Source organism: Dermacentor andersoni, chromosome 2 (genome assembly GCF_023375885.2).
Source record: "Dermacentor andersoni chromosome 2, qqDerAnde1_hic_scaffold, whole genome shotgun sequence".
Lineage (NCBI taxonomy): Eukaryota > Metazoa > Arthropoda > Arachnida > Ixodida > Ixodidae > Dermacentor > Dermacentor andersoni.
The window spans coordinates 169,345,128-169,367,105 of NC_092815.1; the positions used below are offsets into that span (position 1 = coordinate 169,345,128).

At 42.4% G+C, this 21,978-nt stretch overlaps 1 long non-coding RNA gene across 1 annotated transcript; it reads left to right on the forward strand.

Annotated features, from left to right (window-relative positions):
* The first annotated feature begins 1,599 nt into the window (after positions 1-1,599).
* On the forward strand, positions 1,600-13,517 carry LOC126540082 (uncharacterized). The gene is made up of 4 exons (XR_011892591.1): positions 1,600-1,764; positions 2,618-2,678; positions 10,064-10,227; positions 13,311-13,517. It is a non-coding gene; the product is annotated as an uncharacterized lncRNA (long non-coding RNA).
* The last annotated feature ends 8,461 nt before the right edge of the window (positions 13,518-21,978 follow it).

A 21,978-nucleotide genomic window follows, 5' to 3' on the forward strand; every position in this document is an offset into this window, starting at 1 on the left:
TGACTTCATGTGAAACCTCGCGATAACGCCGACAACGACGATGGCTGCCTTATTTACATTGAAGTTCCCATATAATTGCTACCGCAAACAAAATATTCAGCACAAGTACTATGCGAACTGGCTGCAGAGGACGTTGACGAGGTTGGACTGCTTCGCCAGTCACCTCTATAGAAGCAGCATGTGCAAAAAATTGCCAAACAAACGCCATTAGAGATCCCATGGTTCTTTTAGAGCGTCGAAGCTTGAGACATCGCGTATTTGATCATTAGGTTAATGTACATTAATATATCAGGGGATGTTCCTTCACGACAATGATACGGAAGCACGCAAGCATGACAACCTACACAATAGAGAAAGTTACTAAGACGACTGTGCGTGACGTATCGCTTTGGCTCACTGCTTAGGGTGTTCTACTGCTGGGAACGAGGTCGCCTGTTCTATTACTGCGCTGTTAGGTGGGCGAAATAGCAGAGAAACGGTGTAACTATATTTCGCTGCATGTTGCTGGATTACAGCTCCCTACTAATGTTCCCTACGCTTCGGTACTTAATTGTAGTGCTCACAATCTTTGGCGTAGAGCACCGATGTTATTCGCAGTGCTCGAGCCCCGGAGTGTATGCCATATTACATGTATGCCATATTATTACCTGCAAAGCGCTTAATTTCAGAACATTGCAAACATACACATATATTTGCGCATATCATCAGCGGTAGAAGGCCCGCATCAGCGGGAAACTGCGACTGGAATAGCGGATGCTTATATAAATTTATACGTTCTGTTATTTCAGCTTTTGGCAGAAGGCTACCTCTCACATTTTGTACGCATCTGCATAATGCGTACTGTTTGCGCGTTCAATAAAATATTGTTAGATGAAACTTTGTGAGTACAAACGCTCATTCAGACAGCGTTATAATTTTCCTCGCGAAAATATGGGTGCTCACATAACAAAAATACGGGATTCTGTCTGTTTCGCGAAAAACAGTGTAGCCACTATATTTTTACAGTGATATGTCCGTAAAACATTAAAGGGGCAGCACTTTCTGTATATTAACAGAATCTTTTGTCATATTTTTGAAATATGACATACTTGACGTATAATGACGCAAACCCTCCATATAATGACGGTAATTTTTCGCAGTGTAGTGAAGTTGAAAAAGCCATTTTTGATTACTAAGTGACCCAATTTAAGCGCGTAAACTCATGAGAAGCGCCACGTTCTAATTTAATGCTTTATGTTAGCAAAAATGTCATAGGGAGGGCGAAAGCAAAAATGCTATAAGCACGAGGGTCGTTAAGAGTGCACGATTTTATCAATATGCAATAATGCAGTTGATGGCCAACATCAGACCAATGTTTAATTAAACTTATTCCTTTCTTTGTCGCGCCTCTCTCCTTCTATCTATCTCTCCCCAATTCCCTTCCCCACGCAAAGTAGCATATCAGCGATGTCTATACGTCGGCTAAAATCTCTGCTTCTGCTTTTCATTAATGGTTTCTCTCTCTCTTTCAGGCCGCAGTCGCCAGAAGCTGGGCAGCAAGGAGGTAAGGGGGCATTAGCAATGAAGCAATAACTATGTAGGGACATTATGCTGTGTCCAAGCAATCATTGCAAGTTTCGTAGTTGACCTTATTTCGCTCTTTTATCTATCTTGATAACGACAACAATAGAGGACGTATAAGAGATCGTGTGACAGAAGGAACGCCTTCCTCAGGCTCCACCGAATCACTTCTGCGTACTCAATTGATAAACTCTTCAACGCAAGGTAAGCAATGCCTCGTCCACTTATGAAGGAAAAAAAACGAAATCATGCGTTCTGTCGCACGAAATGTAATCCTGTAGCTCGAAATTTTGCTGTCTCTGCCAGTTGCACGTAGCACGTGATTTGTCTCCGTTTTAAAAATAGAGAAATAGCTACGATTTATTGTGGGAGCTTCAATAGAGAACCGTTCAAGGTGCAAAATGGTGTCATGACAGTGGGAAGAGAAAAGCTACGAACGGTGTTGATATGTGCATATCCTGGCTCCTTAATGCAGGTCTACTGCAAGGCAGTTCATTTACCTTCTATATATTTCTTATACTGCAACCTCCAGAGCCCAATTTTATTTGCTATGTGCTCACTGGAAGAACACGTAGAAACGTTACTGGCCAAAATTACATTAATTACCTGTGTTCAAGAAGCATGCGCCAAATAAAATGTAACTTAAGTGCACTGTAAATACGTGTCATACTTTTTCTGTTTTCTCATAGAGCTGGATGTGATCATCTTATAATATGAGAGCAAAATAGTGTTAAACAGCAAAGAAGCTGTGTTCATAATTTGACACATTTATTCTCACAGTGATATTGTTCAACGTATGTTTCAGATACGTCTTCGCTAAGCTGTACGCATATGTATATGGCACTTGTGAAAAACCGATTACAAAGCGCGTTCCATGGATTACTTATTGTAAGAATGAACGCGCATGCGCAACAGGCAAAATATATAGGATGCTGTCTACTGACGCAAGCAAGAGCTGATTGAGGACAGTGTGGGCAGTGCACATAGTTAGACCGGTACTGGTTGTGGGGATGATGATGATCACTAGAAAAGTAAAGCGTTTTTTTTTTCTTTGCAGGATAACAACATGAAGCAGCTAGTCGTCCTTACGTGCTTAATTTCCTTCCTCGCCATATGTAGTAAGTCCTTGGCGAATCTATATCTATTTACACTTCACCTGAAGATACAAACAAGCAGTATGATCAGCCACATCGTGCTGCCCCTAGTGGCCCCGGCGTTCAACGTCCTGCCATCATTGTACCACTCAACATTACATCTAAATCGAAGTCCAAACGCAGCGCACACACGTTGATAAGTGATCATTCACCAGCATTTTGGCTTGAAGGTTGTTCGCGGAATGTCCAATTCGCAGAAAAGTAGCTGCGACAATTCGCGAAGAGGAATCGCGCGAATCAGACGCGTTATTTGATTGCAAATAGCATTCCTGGCCTTTGTCAGACCAGTTTTTTTTCCGACCATCTAAATATCTAACCAAAGGTATTGACCGACTACGAAGACAGTGTAGTGTAAAAACGTGCGCCGCTCCCAGAGTTTGTGCAGTCTAAAAATAATTTTGTTTCCGTGCGCGGCGGAATCGATCCCACATCTCCATTTCTTCAAGCACAGTCGCCTGTCGCTTAAGTATACTAATTCAAGTATTGAATTATGCCGCGTATTCTTATCAACTAATTGTACCAGGTTTTGTGACAAAGAAAACGTAATTTGTTCTCTAGAAATAGAGGCACTAGTGGCTGATATGGTAGGAAAGGACAGTGATTGCCGGCAACGTTAAAGTCGCCAAGAACGATTAGGTTAGAACTGTCGAGGCTATGGCCATGTATCAAATGAGAAATATTATCGAACATGTCATAAGGGTTAAGACGGGGGTGATAGAGACCACAAATTCTTAAATTCTGCTTGTGCACTAGTAACTTCCACCATGATCGCTAGTAGGATGGGCCCAAGCGTGTGTTCTTCTGAGTGCTAGTGTCTGTGGGAGCTGCAAAAAAATGTGGTTTGAATCGGTAGACGAGGTGAATGGGGCAGATTGTATTTTTACGATACGTGTGCTAGGGTTGCGACTAGACAGCCTAGAGTACCAGAAGGACACGCTAGCTGAGAGGGTCGGGAAGCTAGACAAAGATCGCGAAGGAAACCAGACGCAGAGAAATGTGGTAGAAGATAAGCTAGCCACCAGAAGATAAGCTGAGGGTCGCAATTCCGGTAAGAAAGATTGAAGGCTTCGAGGTGAGCTCAACATATGCGGCTGACTCCGAAGGGGGCATACGCAACGAAGCCGAGACCGCCGCTTTTGAAAGCAGTGGCTGACACCTCAGTGACGCTCATGAAGGGGCCATCATAGAATTGATGGCCACGGAAGACAACAAAGCGAAACGTGAGGATAAGACATAGAGGAGGGCATCACGACCTCAGATAGAACTTTCGGTTGCGAGGTAGAGGAAAATAACGAATGGTCTTCTTTTGAAAATTAAAACATGCGTAAAGTGGGGTCGATGATAATGAATATGGTAGGTGCAGGCGAGTGAGTACCGATTAGCGCACATCCAGGAAAACCACTGGGGAGGCGATAATCAGAGGCAAGCGACACATGTGGGACACAGTGAAGCAGAAGCACTTAGTTGTGATCAATGGCCGAGTGACGGACCTACTGCAGGGACGGGGAGTAGGTATCCCACAGAAAATAGCCAAAGAAGTTACTGATCTGCGGAATGTTTCAATGGAAGCGCGAATCACAGTTTGCGCGGTGCAAGAGGTTGAAAGACAGGGGTGTGGAATCAATGCGGCATTGCTTCCAGTAAACTGGGATATTTCGACGCTAGCTAAGGCAATAACTTTTACTGTCATAACCATCAACATAGAAGTGTACCCAGCAGGCAGCGAAGGCACTTTTGTGTTTGACTAGATGCACTTTAGGGAGAGCGTAGCAACTCCGTTTTGACGTCGATACACGGCATGCGCAGAACCACGTTGAGGCGGGCCCTAGGAAATTGGGGAATCAGATTAAGTATTCAATTTTGTGACACACTAGAAAACAGCAGCATTAAAGCAGAAGTAGTTAAGAAAACGCGCACGAAGGTTAAGAATAGATACGGTAATACTTTTACATAAACGTGTAGGGTGTTCGCAAAAATTAAAAGTGGCTGAAAATTCAAACGCGGCTGAGTGAAACAGCTTTCCTCAGTACGCTTCGACCGAAACGCATCTACCTTAGGAGCATCCATCTATTACTGGCAATTTTCGTATGGCAGGAATGCCAAGCAACGACTTGGTCAAGGAAAGGCCGATGCGTAGGCATGGTAATTAGCCGAGGTATGAAGTGGGAAAGCGGAAAAGCGACATGTAAGGAGTATTTGTAGATTTTCTGCACATGGGAAGGACAAATTTGGTCGCTTGGACTAGGTTACCTATGTACACGTAATGCTGCTATAGATAAAAATGAAGAATTGATTGATTGAATTACAAGCGATGTTGCTGAGTTCAGGAAATCCGGCCAGGTGGTGTTAGTGGGAGATATGTATGCGCACAGGGAGGATTAATGCTGATATACTGATTACAACGGCTCAGAAGTGCTGTGTCTTTCCGATGAATAGAATCTTATAGCAGTTAAGAGGGAGAACAAGCGTGTTGTGCAGTTAAGGTGGCAATGTAGAAACAGTCAATCTATCCCTTAGTCTCAGAAACGGTGTACAAACGACTAGACCCAATCATGATAAATGAACATGGAAAATGTAGCGTGTGTAGTCATCATTATCGTTTAGTATGAAAATTTGGGAAAGATAATAACGCGATATTCCAGCCAATAGCAGCAGAATGCTTAAAAATAATGAAAACCAAATAGAATCGATCGCAGAAAAGCATAAATAAAAAAGAATGGAGGTGTTCTCTTCGGCAGTCGGGGAACCTGAAAAACTGGTAGAAGGTATGCTGCAGGAAAAGAAACAGACGTGACAAAGAAATTGTTCGATTGGAAGGAGGAAACCTCGTTAGCGGTGGATTAACGAAATATATCAAGCTATGCAAGAGCGTAAGCGGGTGCCTCGAGATAATCGAAAAGCCAAAAAACTCGAAAAACACAGAGAAGAGGTACTCCTTAGATGAAACCAATGCCATGTCGGGTGCATAACTTTCGCAAAAGAGACGAAGGCATGCGAAATGATTTTGTAACCATGTAGGAGCACTCGAAGCTCTAGTTAAAAATTCTCGAACGGCTATAAGAGACTAAGAGACAACGACGTTCACATCTTCGAAGGAGGCGGTGCCCTGCAATGCATTAGAATTGGTATTAGGAATAACTTCGGCAAGGAAGAAAATATTCCCGACTTAAGCATACGCAGTGCGAACAGAGAAGACCTAGAAATGAAAATTAGGTGTAGAAGCTTTTACTGAAAAAAATCACAAGAAAATGGCCCCGAATAACTCCGCCGCAGGAACCGATGAAATCCCGATAGAGTGAATAAAACAGCAGAGTCGGAAAAGCAAGGTAGTGCTGACTAATGCCATAAAGAAAATGAATAAAACAAAAGCAATATTCATTTGGGTGGTGTGAGAGCACTAAGACCCTCATCTACAAAGGCGAAAGTGAGAAGGATGAGTTCGTACAGGCTAGTTACAGTTACGTCGGTGGCTTGTACAATTGAAATGCCAGCCGTAAATTACAACAGCTTAAGTGGGTCGCGAAAGACACTATGCTTGGGGAACTGAAGAGTGGGCTCAGACGAGGCAGATGCCTAAAGGCTATATTTGCATTAACTATGTGCATAGATCTTTCAACAGCTCAGAATAGACCTTCGGTAGAGCATTCCTAGATTTTAAGGGAGCCGGTGACAACGTAGACAGGGAATTGATTTCGGATATTCTCAACAATGATGGTATAAGTCACAATTTAGTGGAGCTACTGAGGGAGAATTATAAGGACGAACGAGTACCAATGTTATAGGAAGGCTGGAAATGCATGAAGTTGCTAGAAAGACACCAAGAACTAAAGCAAGTATGACCTCTGTCTCTGATGTCGTTCACGCGTTATGCTAAGGGCACAGAAAGATGACTGGAAAACAGTGAACTATGATTTCATTTATATAACGATCGTGATGGGCAAAAGGTACAGCAGAGGGTCCTTGCGATAAAGCATACCAAGGAGATAGTACAACTAGCAGACAGCGTAACAGATTTAGAGGCTTGCAAATATGCGTGGCCATGTTGGGAGTTAACCAAAGTTCCCTAAGGCGGTTGGCTTTGTGCAGGCTAACGCGGGTGGGGTCCCTTTTGTAGTCAGAGAAGCAGATAGCAAGATTAGGTTTGAAGAAAGATTCAGGAACCTTATTTGTTTACTTAAGATACCTTCAATGGCTGAACATGGATGAAAATAAATGGTTGGTTAAAATCGCACACGTATACCTCAATATCTTGGACACAGATCGCAGAAAAGAGTTGAAGAATGTTTGCCAACTACAGGGTAACTGAAAGTGCAAGCAGACAACCAGGAGTTATAAAAATGAGAGCCAGAGAGGCGGAGACACTACGTGGGATGCGAAGAATGGCAACAAAAAGACTATGGACATTCAAAATAAAGGCATGAAAAAATTAGAAAGGGAAATTCCTATGATTACACAAAGGGAAGTGCCTCGTTATTTGAGGTTCCAGTTGGTTGCCTAAAGACAAAAAAAATATCAAGCAAATATTAAAAACAATATGTGACGGATGTCTGCTGCAACGAAAATTCACAGACGACTCAACACATACTAATGAATTGCGAAAGTATTAAGCCAGCGAGACCCGCAGGTAACGAACTCCGTCCAGAAGCGAAGAGTTAATGCTAGAAGAAGCATCAGCCCGACGACAGTCGAGATAAACAAGACATGTTTACTGTATTGTTGGGGCAAAAGCAAGGTAGACACTGACAGCACCATATCCTCTGGAGGCCCAGGCAGCTGTGCAACGAACATTTAGAAGTATTTACGAAGGGAAGAAAAATCGACTAGATGTATACAAAATGGTAGAATAAAAAAAAAATGTGCATCCCATACGTGATAAGCTCAAGCAGGCGAGGTGACTATCTGTCACCGCCACATTCCAAAGGCGATTCCAAAAAATCGCCATCATCGTCGACGCGCTCAAGCAGGCTTACTACGAACGACCACCAAATTTTGAACGGGAATGTCAGTAAACATAACCACCATCGAAGTGAGAGAGAGGAGCCTGGCTGCAGTAGACGGCTCAAACGCACCAGCGTGCCACCAGCGAAATCCCGCAGGCTATGCGATCTCTGAAGCCACGCAATATACCTTGTGGTGCTCCCGCTACGTGGCGTAACGTGAGAGGAACACGCCTGCGGTAAACGCCTCATACATGACAAGTACCTGCTATTTGCATATTTGCATAGTCATCATAGCTGAGTTCTGGTCGACTTTTACCTGTTTAAACGCGTTGCCAAAATTATCTTGATGGCACAATTCACCAATAAGTCACATTCAGAGGTTTCGAAGTTATTCTTCCTGCAATTCATGATGTTGTTTGCTCTCAGTAATCGCTTATCGGCTGATTCAGTTTCACTACTCTTAGCAAACTTCCTCAAAGTATAACATCATCAGCAGCAGCAGCAGCATCAGCATCATCCCACATTTATGTCCTCCGCACGACGAATGCCTCTCCCAGTGATCTCCAACTATCCCTGTATTGCGCTGGGTGATTCCAACTTGCACCTGCAAATTACTCATTTCATTGCCCCACCCAATTTTGTGCCGTCCTGGACGGCGTTTCCCTTCTCTTGGCAGCCGTTCTGTAGCTCTAATGGTCCACCAGTTATCTGTCAATGACATTACATGGCCTGCCCAGCCGCATTTTTTTCCTCCTACTGTCAACTAGCTATCCCGGTTTGCTGTGTGATACACACCGCTCTCTTCCTGTCTCTTAACAGAACGTCTAACATTTTTTTTATTCCATCGTCCTTTGCGTGGTCATTACCTTGTTCTCATTTTTCCTTCTTTACCTTCAAGTTTCTGCCCCGCACGTTAGCACCGGTAGAATGCAATTATGTGTAACATAATGTTGTCGTTTTAAAAGCAATCGCGAATTGCCTCACAATAGAAATGTTTCGGCTAAAAGTGGCATGCTAAAGTGGCTTACCAGGAGTGCTTTCTCGCAGGCATCGTTCTTTCGTTTTCGCATAGACAAAATTTGTTGGCCACGGAATGGTGCAACCATTTCTATTATCGATTTATACCAACTACCTCTTGTTTGGTATGCTAACCCTACAAAGGCATGGTTGCTGCTATCAAGGGCATCACTAAATAGGTTTACGAGAAGATGATGCTACTTGACTGACGCTTACAATTTCCTCATAATGACGTGAGATTGCGCGATTTCACCTTGTTATTTAACCATCGCAAGACTGTGTTTGACGGAACTAATTGTTGGTTGCCAGGTCTTTCTAGCATGCTGCAAATAGTTGGCTATACAGGCACACTATTTTTCACCTCTGCTATCCACTTCTCGAAGGCGTTTCCTCCCTCGCAGCAGCAGCGTTAGTCTCCCTACACTTGCCTAGGGAGAGCAATATGGTTAATTATTTGCTTCCGCTCACTTTATCCCCAGAACACATCCTTCGTCCCCTGCGCATTCGCCACAAATTTGAGCTCGCTTGCATTTCGTGTACAAAGTTATTCCTATTTATTGCTTAGATGAAGTAATATGACAATTTGCATTTTACATTGTGCAAGAGTTTCTACAACTTACTTCCGTTCAACAGTGCTAGCTAAACACGCTCACAGTTAATTAACTCGACGCTTTTAGGCTTGTCAAAAATAGAAGACTAATAATCTGGTCTTGTTTGCTGTTTTCATTGTCGTGTTTATTGTACGTGGCCAATTAACCTTCCTGAAATATTATTTTTTATATCGTGTATAATCGTGGTTTGTGGTGTATTGTTTTCTAATAGTTCGTCTTGGCTTGTATTATATTTTCGTCATAATTGAATTTGTTTGCACGAACTATCTGTTTATTTTATTTCCACGCTGAGTGGACATTTATCACGGCACGCTTTGGAACACTTTCACACCGTGCTGAACATTGCAATAAAATTTGTTACAGTATTTTATTTTATGGCATCTCTGTCCCTTGTTTGTTGTATTTTTGGGTTCAGAATCTCGTGTTTCACATCACTGCATGTACGAATCTCAGTTCTGACCCTTCTCCTTCCCGGCCAGTAAATCAGGATACGTTTTCGTGAGAAGCTAATGGCACTGGTGACAAACATGACGATACGACATAGTGCTTTTCCAAGAAGTATAGTTATCTGAAAACATAGTAGCTATAAGAAAATATCATAAATCATAAGTTCACCGCTGCAGAAAGTAGCCCTCATCTAGTTCAAAGCTTAACGTTGTGGTCATGGTTCTTTTTAATTTCTAAAAATAACGCATAAGCTGATGACAATAAGCCCAATCGTTTTAGTAATATATTGTTTGGTACGAGCCACAGAGAAATTGGATAAATTTTTTCAACTCAGCATCTGCGTTCAAGCTTCAAGAAAAACGAGACTCAGTTGACACCGTTATCGAAAAAGAATCCAAGAGAGCTGGCCTGGACGCAACTCAATTTGCTGAACTGGTGGAAGTCATCACGCAGGGAGAGGGAAACAATGCTGAACCTTCGGCAAGATTTGACGAAGAGGTAAATTGTTTCATATCTTGAAGCATCCTCATGAACGATTGAATATCGGACTAGGGATTCAATGGCATCGAGAAATGTTTCTTCATTCCACATTCTAACACTCAGCTAGGCCTAAGGTAAAGCTGCCGCCCCGAAAGTACTTATTATGTTAGAGCTCGGGATATGGGCAGTGATAGCTGTTGTCTTCAATTAAAGCAAGAGACAAGTCCAACTCTGAACGTCCAAAAAACATATTCGGCGTCTGAGCGTTTTTTTTTTTCTGTTGCTCATTTTATGTCCTAAGCTGCTAACGGTGCTGACCGCAATACACTAATTGAAATTAAGTTAGGTCTTTCTTCTTCCACAGCGGACATTGCTGCATAACAGTTATTTACTCGTAGCTTGAGTCCTACAGCAAAGCCTGGCCTGGCAAGAAATAGTACATAGCGGCGTTAGGCGTTTTGCCTTTATTGTGCCTTCGCCTTGTAAGGCGTCCTAATTGCAAGATCTGCAACCTCCAGGCTTATTTATTGGCACCACATAATATATTATTCGTAGCGTTTACAAAATTATTGCCAGAAATCCGGGACAAGTTCATAAACATCCGTTTGTGCATGTTGACGTATTCATGAGGTTTTAGTTCCCGAAAGAACGCTACGCTATGGTAGACGCCGTATTGAAGGCCTCCGGGACCATTTTGAGCACTTAGGTGTCGTTTGTGTGCACCTTCAACAAAGTACAAAAGCATTTTCTTTAATTCATTTTTCTATGTAAACGCGACTACCGCCACTGAGAAGTGAACCCATAGCCTCGAGATCAGCAGCACAGCGTCATAGCTGCTAAACCACTGTAGGTCGTAGGAGCTGTACATATGCTAGACAGGTGTCTGTATATTTCCATTAGACTGTTTCAGGTGGAAGACTGATTTGAATTAAAATTTAGAACTCCTGCGGTAAATGCCGCTTACTTGGAATCGTACCGCAGTAATGACTACTTGGAATAAGGACGTACCACTGGATTAGGAATTAATAAGGAGAACCCGCGGGATCCCCATATGGGCGCCTGACCACAAAGCACAATTGACAAAGACATTGCACGACATTGGAAAGCTAACAGCGCAAAAGAAGTACGAAATTTAGGTTGTGCTTGCCTTTTTCCTCACCAGAAAAAGTGATTTTCAGTCAATTATTTATGTATTAGTGAAATACAGGCGATAAATTCATCCGGAAACCATGGTTGCCCATATAACGCAGGAGCTGTGCTAACCTTCAGTTTTGTAATGTGTAGTAGCGAGCAGACGAATAGTTATTTAGCAACAAGTAATCTAAAATACGGTAACCTACAAAAATACCTAAGTTATATTCTTATGTAAAAATACAAGAACTGCAATGTCTTCAACTGCTCTTGCTGCCAAACATGTTTCAAAATTTTCCTCATCACGTGTGACTCAGAAGAAAGATGGCTCGGTGTTCATGCACGCATAAAATAGCCCTACCACTGTCAATGTACGCTTTACAATTTCCGACAAAGAGTCTGCTAATCAAGAGTCACTTTCATTCCATCAGCACATAATTCATCCATTACTTGGCGTTATGTGCCATCGCAAAAAGACAAAAGCATCCCAACAGTTTCCATACCTTGTCAGATAATCAATATCCAACAATAGCCCAGAGCTCTACGTCAGTTGCAGTAGTAAAGATATAGAATTATAAACGACCAGCACCTCTACATACCGCGAGCGGAAAACGCGTGGTAAGAGCTTAAATGCGATTTAGCGGCTCATTGCAGAACAAAGGAAATTAAATTTAGGCGACGAAATATATTGCTCCAGTCACACCTAATGCATGTGGCACACAAAACCTTTTACTCGACTAGTTGATGTAGTATACTTACGTGTATGTTTTGTGAGGCAAAATAAACTTACGTTATAAGGCTTATGAGTTACATAATCAGTTTCTTTGACATCGCCGCTCCAGAGTGAACAAGTTCTTCGTTATTAGTTGGAGGATGTAAAACATGTGTGTATATAATCCTGTCCACCAATGAAAGCAGTCTATGCTGTGTTGCGCATATGGAGTTCTCATAATGTTAAGTTGAACATGAGTTCGCTGTTTCAATTTTATGAGCTGTCGTGCGTCTTTTTTTTATTTTCCGCATGAGTACCTAAATTCGTCCTGTCCTTCAGACTGGTGGTAATTCTTTCGATATCTCAAATACTTGGAATACCGAAACATAGGAGTGGTAGTTGAAGGTGGTGCCCCACGGCGCGCTGTGGCGCAACAAGTAAATGGATACGGAACATTCAGAACCTTGCAGTATGGCAATGCATGCTCCGCCTGCAATTTCTTCACCGCGCTGCTTTGTGGACACATTAATCTAACTTTACACGAAAAAATCTCAAAGGAGCATTGTCTTTTGAAGCATATTTGCCACACGTCTCCTGTGCTTGCTGCTGAGCCAGAACTGATTCAACATATTTCTTGAGGTGGAATATGCACATAGATTCTATTACGCGGTCTGTAGCCCCAATCGCCATTTTTTTATTTTTTATTCTGTTCTGTAATGTATCACTTACTGGGGAGAAATAGAGGCAAGCAGTACTTTGGCTAGTCGCTTTCTGTAAAATTTACAGTGAAGAAAATTAAGGAATAAACGATAGCACTAAAATGAACAAAGGAACAAAAATCTAAAATGAACCCAATAAAGATAACAGCGCCGCCAAGGAGACTCCACATCTTGACAAGAGGCAAGACATTCTTTTCACTCAGGTATTCTCGTGCGACCGGTACTCTTTTCTACCTAGTTCAAACGTAATTTGATTTCTCAAACGATGGTTTGCATAATCACATAATGCGACAGAACAGTTCAAGAGCAAAGCACATGACTATTTCATGGCAACCATTGAGTGAGTGGCAGCATTTGGCGTAGACTATTCATACGACCATGAACTTCGCGATATTTCTTTCACAAAACATAGTTACATTGGTGCCTTTCTTTTTCACTGTAGGTTGATGCAACCTGCCTTCATTGAGGTCATTTTTCCGTCTACAAGTGACTATCAATCTCTGCGCTATACATATAAAAATGATGTTTGATGTTTCCAGATCGACCAATACTTTGTTGACAAACTGGTGGACTCCGTGAAGAAGCTAGCAGAAGACCTGAAAAAGGCGCTGGATAATGTGGGAAATCACGTGGTTCTCCCACTATAGCGAACCAAGAACAAAGGCCACATTCTTCAGAGAAAGCATCGCTTTATTTTTCGTAAGAACTTCTATCGTCTAAAATAAAATAAGGTGCTTTTCGTCGAACACTTCTTGTAACACCTGACCTGCAGTATCCTGGACGGCCTCACTAATGAGAAATGGGGCGACATCCTTGCCATGCGTGTGTGTTTTGTAGAGCATTCACCTACCAAGCAGCGCAGTTGCGTACATTTTACTGCTATCGGTTCCTATTGGAAAGAAGATGTCTTTACAACCGATCGTCTAATCGGTAAAAAAACAAAGATGTGGATATTTGTTGGTATTCTCTGTGCTTTTGCTGAAACACTTCACGCTTTTGTGAATTTGGAACGCGTTTTATTTTGTTCCAATACCTCGCGGAATTTTTTATTAGAGTGTGGTTCTCTCATTTTCTCTCAATAATACTGATGCAAATCATTCTGCAAACTTTGCAGCTGAGAATGAAAGAGATTTTTGCCATTTAATCAATGTAAATTAGCATTTTCCCTAGGAGGTTGGCGGGATCCTGATAAGATCCTTCTTGGGTTTAGTGCTGCCTCGAAGTATTCGCCGGGATAGCTTCGAGAGAAATATGAGTGCTGAAAGCAGAAATGGCACAAGGGGCACCGGTTGCTGTTTGAGTACCGACGAACGAGACAGCACGTGTATAAACCAGACGGCAGATGAAAATGTGTGACCATCAGTGACAATGACTTAAGTGTGAACAGCATTGTCATTTATGTTTCCTTGTGTTTCTATTAGCAGACGTTATTTCACCTATCCCCCACGCGATAGCAGTAGGTTAGTGCCATTTGAATTACTTCCTTCGCTTCCTCATAATAATCATTATCAATTCCTTAGCAACATCCACACAGTTCTTTGACAAGTGAAATTACTGTAACTGGTGAAAATTTTATGCGCGTAAACACCCAGTGCTTGTCGTGTGGCATGGTCTGCGTTTCTCGGTTTGCGTAAAGACACTGCGTTCTCCCTTCTTTAGCAGCGCTATGTCACGCTACCACACACGTGCACGTCACTTATTGCGTAAGTGCACCGAAAGCGCAGCGTGAAAGAAAAAAGAGCAAGATGCATGCAAAACATATTACGATTATCATTAGGGCACACGTTAAGCCTCGGAAGGTGCACTCATCTTTAAGTGTGCCCTTGACAAGAGCACGCGAAGACACGTCTGCACGCCATACATATGCTGTGTATTCGTACATCAACTATATGTGTGCGGACGCATCACAAATCATCGAATACAGCTTCAAAAGCACAGCTCATAGTATTCATCAAACATCAGACCTAAGAAACCAGAACTGAGTGACAGTGAAAATCTAAACCTGCTTTTGTGGCGCGCCGGCGTGCCCGGTGTGTTCCTGCTCACCTGAAATATTTTCCTCAGAAAAAAGCCGGGAACACAGAAAATGCACGGTCGCTTCAAACGTCTGCTGATCAACTTTATATTGCAGGATCGTGCAGAGGGCCTTTAGACCATGACAAAACATAAATTTCTAGGTTTTACAGGCTAAAACCACGAAGTGATTATGACGCATGCTGTGGAAGGGACGCCGTAAAATTTTCACCATCTGGAGATCTTCTAACTTGCACCCAATACAGGGTACACGAATGTTTTTGCATATCGTCCCCATTGAAATGCGGCAGCTGTGATCAGGATCTGGTTCCGAGTCCTCGTGCTTAGCAGCGCAGTGTCATAGCCACTACCGTGAGTAGCCTGAGGATTAGCGCAACTAACGTAATTACGACTTTCGCCATGTCCAATTCCAGATTATTCCGTATCAAGTCTCACTAAGTCTCACTTACCCCCTTATCCAGATATGCATCTTACCTTGAAGCCCGCGCTCGACTTGATTTAAATGGCGCCTGTCTTGACCGCACTAAAGGAAACGCAATGAGGGTCTTGGGCGCGTTCACACTAGGCGTCATTTATATCAAGCCAAGCATAGGCTTCAAGTTAATATGCATTTCTGAATATGGGTCTAGCGTAGAAGTGCTTGCTGTATTAGCCGAACTTGAAGGGCTCGTTAAAAGCTTGAAGCTTCTACAGGCCGAGCAATCAATGAGTGGAAACTGCCGAATCATCTCTCCCAACGCGGAAGAAAAAGGGAGAGGGAATAACTTAATTGTATGACTGCTCAAGGCCTATTTGGGGGCTCTGCACTGGAAAAACGGAAGCACAAAATATTTTGCCGTTATTGAGGTATCCATGAATGTGTATCGTGTTTCAAAGATCAGGCAATGTGAGATGTTTGAAGCTAGTCGTCGTTACTTCGGACTTCTTGCTATGGCAGTAATATAGGTTCTAACAAAATTCCGTAATAGCAGTTATAGTGGCAGCTTTCAAATGTGATATTGTGAGTAGTCACGAAACCAGTAGGTTCCTTACGATGGAAGCATGTTCGAGTACGTTTATTCCGGACGCAAAATTCCGACTTCTAATGCCATGGCACTGAGCTCGTGGAGAGTTCCATTTCTAACGCGCACATGCACCAAATTCGCCCACTTCTTTTAAAACAAGGGGCTTGGAAACTGATTGGCGCGGCATTGGTGAAACCATGATTATTCTGTAATTTTCAGTTGGAACAAACAGCCATTACGAACTCTTAAGGGAAATCACATTTTCCTTCATATACTGCTTACACAAAACACTTGACAACATTTTTATTCTATATAGAATGCGTTGACCCTCTTTTACCGTTAGAAGATACTGCTAACTCACTGATATTTCCTTTATGTATGGCTTGATGCCTAATCATTCCTGATGAACAGGAAGGTAGGCTACATTACAACAGCAAAAACCAAGAAGCTATAAGCGACTTCGCAAATATACACAAAAGACGTAAATAAAGCACAAGGCTGTTAAAAGTTTTCTCACAAACGATAGCCCCTCGAGAGCATAGTTGAAAAACGATGTCACGATATTCGCTACAATGGCCTATAGGGACAGATGTGTTATAGTTCCGTTTGTGACTGTTTGTTTCTGCTACTATGGTGGAATCATGAATAACAAAATAAAGTTGACAATCGCTGACTCCCCAAAACAGCAAGCCAATGGTACACTATAAAAAATTTCCGTCACTATACGGAGGATTTCTGTCATTATACGGAGAAGTGCAGGTAAAAATACGGAAAGTATGTAATATTTTCAAAAATACGGCAAGATCTGCCGTTAATATACGGAAAGTGCTCTCCGTTTTAAGCTTTATGGACATTTCACTGTAATCATATAGCGGCTATACACTGTTTCGCACGAAAGAGACAGAATTCCGTATTTTTGTTATGCGAACATCCATATTATTGTGAGAAAATTTGAGCTGTCTGAATGAGCCCTCGTACTCATAAAGTTTCAGCTAACAATATTTTATTGAACACGCAACTGCACGCATTATGAAGATACATACAAAGTGTGAGAGCTAGCCTTCTACCAAAAGCGGCAATAACTGATCGTATAAATATATATACGCATCTTTTATTCCGGTCGCAATTTGCCGCGCATATGACCCTTGTAACGCTGATCATATGCGCAAATATATGCGTGTTCTCGCAATGTACTCAAATTAAGCGCTTTGTAGGTAATAATACAGCATATATGTTTAAGTTAACGAAGAGCCGTGGGCATACGTGCATACGTAAACAAGCTTGCGGCACTCTGGTGCTGGTGCACTGGAAATGACATTGGTGCTCTACGCCAAAAACTGTGCGCACTATAAATCAGTACCGAAACGCAGGGAGTGGTATAGTGACCGTAACTGCGTTTACATTTAGCAACAAATGGTCTCGAAGGGGACTGGCGACCTATATATCCAAGTACAACGGTCGGGTGAAATTTTCGAATGCGGCAAGCAATTGACCCAAGTGTGAAAGGGCATTGCTGAACTGCAATGTAGTTGGTTTAACTCATTCCCATAATATTTACAAAATATCTCGCCTCTGACAATAACCACCCATTCATTGAGACAAATCGATTACGCATAATGTTCACTGTTCATGTGTTAATTCTTGCGGTAAGATGTAATCGCAAACATTTGGCGCTTCATCTTGAAACAAGACTGGTAAGCGTGCTCGTTCTTGTACGGCAGAATAAAGAACTCGAACATGCACCGACATGTGTGCAAACTACTGGAAGGTGACTGAAGATGAAGGACCTATTACCGTGCTGTTACTGTGTGTACTGTCAAAAAGAAAAAAAAAGACGGAAAGAAAGAATGCCCAGTGCCGAGATGTAACGATTCAAGCTTTATTTCTTTTTGACCTAGAATGCAACACCAGTAGTTCCATGTGCTTATACATGGGTAAATGTTATGACACAACTCATTATTTACCCGTTCATTACATGCACCAACCAGCCCTAATTATTACTATACTAAAGTTTATGGACGCATCGCAGTGCACTGCTTTGCACTTCATTGCAGCACAGAGGTTTGCTAACCCCTGTAGCGAACGGTTTGGTTGACCTCCCTGCCTCTCTGCTTCTTGCATTCTCTCTCCGTTTGTACAAAACGTACTAACTTGTGGGAGAGAAAGCGTTCTCCTCTTTTAGAATTCAAATAATTGTCAAGCAATTATATTGCAGTTCCAGTAAGTAGAGTACAAATGCGATAACGAAACCGATTCTGTTCTGTTCTCTGCGCTCACAGAGTGCGGCACCAGGGGGCAGCACGCGCTGCGCTTCCGTTAGGAGTGGCACACAGAGCTGCACATGTGTAGTCAGCCGGCATTTATCATGTCGTGTTGTAAAAGTTGGTAATTTGCCGTAAATATCTGTTGATTTGTACTCAACAGTGGAGCAAGACCCCAAGGAAGTTGACGCATCGGGAGCGAAGAACAGAAACGATGGATGGTTACGCTGGTTGGGTCTCGGCACGTTCGAATTGGCAATGTTCCGAATTTGTCGCTGTGTGGTGTACGCTTGTGCGCTTGTCATTTGCCGTCATCGCGCGGGGATATTTGCGCTGGATGTCTTTCACTTCTTGTACAAAGCTCTGCACGCTGCGGCATCGAAGAAGGTGTCCTGTGTTTGAGTGCACGTATGTGCTTGGACACGGATAGCCTGCTTGCTCTCAACGGATGTCAACAGTTTACGCGCGCTCGTAACTTGATCATGAGGTAAGCCCAATTTAATCTTATTTGGTTTGCATAACGTAGGTGGTAAAATTATGTGTGGTAAGCCGCTGTCGCGAATAGAAATATTGTTTCAAAAGACCACTATGCAACGTGTTAGGGCTAAAATGACGCATGAATGGGGGAAGGGATCACCCTATCTTTTCAGATCGACTCCAGTGGTAGCGCGATCGGCTCGATCGCAATTTCCGTGAGGTGCTTCTAACCTTTTGCTCACTCGCGTTAAAAGCGTAGAATAAAACTGCGTTCAGTAGCGCACTTGTATTGACGCTTGTATTGGCTTGAGAGCATACTGTATCCGATACAAGAACTTCTGTTAGAATACGGAAATAAGCGCTCGATGCAATAGCAGCGGCTCACTACCTGTGATCGTTACTTTCTTGCTTGGGTGCATGTTTTAATTGTGACCAGAAAAGAAAGTTCTTCACTCTGGCTGCTCTGCTGTGTTTCCTTGGTGCAACTTTTTGCGGTGCAGCAAGACGTGTTGCTTCGAATGATGTCTGGGCAGTCAAGGCGTTCGTGTTAGTAAGCAAGCAGTAAACGGGGTATCAGTGCGAAAAAATTTGGACATGCAAGAGAAGCGAATGGTATCATCATAGACTCATTTATTTCACGAATAATTCAGTTGTATTACTAAAGAGGAGAGTGGATATGCATGAAAGTCAGATTGGATTCATACTCAGCAAAAACAAGGTAACTTATCATCACTAATCAATCCTTTTCTTTTACTGAAAGGCAAGTTGCTATTGTTCTGCTGGAGCTGAGAAGAGGTCTGCTGCCTGCATTGGGTCCATCTCTCTCAAGCTATCGCAGTATTGTAGCTCTCAAAGTGAGTGGATTCTTTTTTCTCTTGGCTATTTGCCGCCTGAATTATGACCGTCTACTTAGCTGTGTAGGTGAACACTGTTAGTGACATTGGAGTGCTGGCAGACAAGCACTGCTTTATGATTGCAAGGCATATGACAGAGTGCAGCTGTGGCACTATGCGAAGGTGCTAATCTATAAGCGAAATCAGGTTCTTTGAGGTAATATGTTAACATATTGATGTCATTGGATTGTGGTCTAGCAGGCAAAAATGCTAAACAAGGAGAAGTAATCTTAATTTGCACTTGGTAAGATGTGCAAGCAATTCAGGCTGTTATACATGAAATGGGACATTTGTAGATGTCTTCTACAATGCTGCAGTCCTGAATAGCTTCAGAGTTAAGTGATACCACTACAATTTCTCTGTAAAGCATGCAGCACAGTTTAGCATTGGGGGAGGCTGGCATCAACAGGCGTCTAGTTACTGTGAAGTTCAAATGAGGTGTTACTGTTAGGGTTACTATATATAATTTATGGTTTAATTTTAATCTTGTATGAGGCAGACATAGTTTGCCCACTTGGTTAAACAATAGTGATGTGATGTAATATCTATGTATACAAGAATTACCCATTAATTTCTGCCATTTGGACAATGGTAGAAATGCATGGGTGATACTTGTACACATAGACATTACATCACTATTGTTTAACCAAGTGGCACCCCTGCATGCTAAATTTTACAGGGCTATTATTAAGCAATGTCAACTTTTGTTGTATCATTAAGACACCTTTTAAAATATTACAGATTACCACCCTTGTATACCATCATTGTGTGATATTTACACTAAATGTGTTTGACTTTGCTGTAAAACCCTGCGCAGTGGTGCATTATGAAAATTTTTTTTATAGTTTCTGGCCTCAGAATGCACTTCACATTATATTCTTGTTTGCAACAAGACTATAATGCAGTTTTCTCTCTTTATATTTTGTGGCACTTTAAACCGCGGTGAGCTAAACCACTGAGCAGCAATACTGGAATCGCTAGTGCGTGTCGAGCTGTCTTCAAACACACACAAGGAATACATAATTACTTTTTTAGTGCAAAACAACGGACACAAGAAAGACGACCAGAGCAAGGCGCTACTCTCAAATGACATCTCTTTATTGCGTCCCTCCTTTGTAGACAGCAGAATCTAGAAGAACATGCGCTGTGAACACCATGTGCAGGAACCACCAACATCTGATCACAAGAGCACACTCATGCGACAGAATCCAAAAAAACAATATTGAGCACTGTACAAGGTTAAAAAAAGCACGCTAATGCACTGTGGCCCCAATGACTGTATGAAGAAAGCATCCGAAAATCTCGGGCGGTGGTGTCACGGCTCTTCTTCAAAATCGCAGTGTCACGAAAAATTGCGAACATAAGCGATCCATACCAACAGGCGCAGGTTCCCATTTGGATCAACATTGTAAAATATGGAACTGCAACGCCATGTATCGTGATACTACGATTTTGAAAAAGTGCTATGATACTACCGCCCGAGAGTTATCGGAAGCTTTCTTCATACAGTCATTGGGGTCACAGTGCATTAGTGTGCCTTCTTTAACCTCGTGCAGTGCTCAATATGGTTTTTTGGATTCCCTCGCATGAGTGCGCTCTTGTGATCGGATGTTGGTGATTCCTGCACATGGTGCTCACTGCGCATGTTCTTCTAGATTCTGCTATCTATAAAGGAGTGACGCAATAAAGTGATGTCAGTTGAGTGTAGCGCCTTGTGCTGGTCGTCTTTCTTGTGTGCATTGTTTTGCACTAAACAAAGTATTTATGGATTCGCACCAACTAGCCCGCCAACGCATTGTGTTGAACGCGAGGAAATGCGGCTTTGCCTTGTCTGACTGTGTTGCGGGCACTTCTGAAGTACTGTCTGTCGAATAACCTTGGTGGCATGGAAGTGCCGTCCACTTCTATGCGTTGCTTTCTGTTTCATTGTGGGATCACCTAACATTATGATCATAATGTGTATGTACTTTTTCTAAGAGACCCATATTCCTATCCTTGTGTTTTATTTGCTGTCGCATTATTTACGTGCAAATGACCAGTGCTCCAAGTTCCATTTTATCGCAAAGTAAACTACTGGTATATAAACAGTTCTGTATATCAGAAAACCTAAGCCGAACTGCCGAACAGTACCGATCAGCAGCCTTAGTGCATTGTCAAGTAGTCAGATTTTATTGGTCATGCAGAGGCGCGCAGCGTACCTCTTTATTACTTGCTGAAAAATTAAGCTGTGTGAAAACGGAGTATTTATGTAGCTTCAACAACATGCTATTAGCCATTGCTCCTGCCCTCAGCAAATGTGGAAGATTATCACGGAATTTCTTTTTCTAACTCTTTTTCCTTATTACAGTGGGATTACTGCATGTGTAAGTAGGAAACGGATCACATACCATAAACAATTGGCAATTAACTTTTACTTGACACAGGGCTAGAGCATACAGTAAGCATACTGTATGCTCAAACGGTGTCACATAAAGTTAAATTTTAGTGTAGCTTTCCAGTGTACGCTTCTATTGTTGCATTCTGTCAGAGGGATGGTAA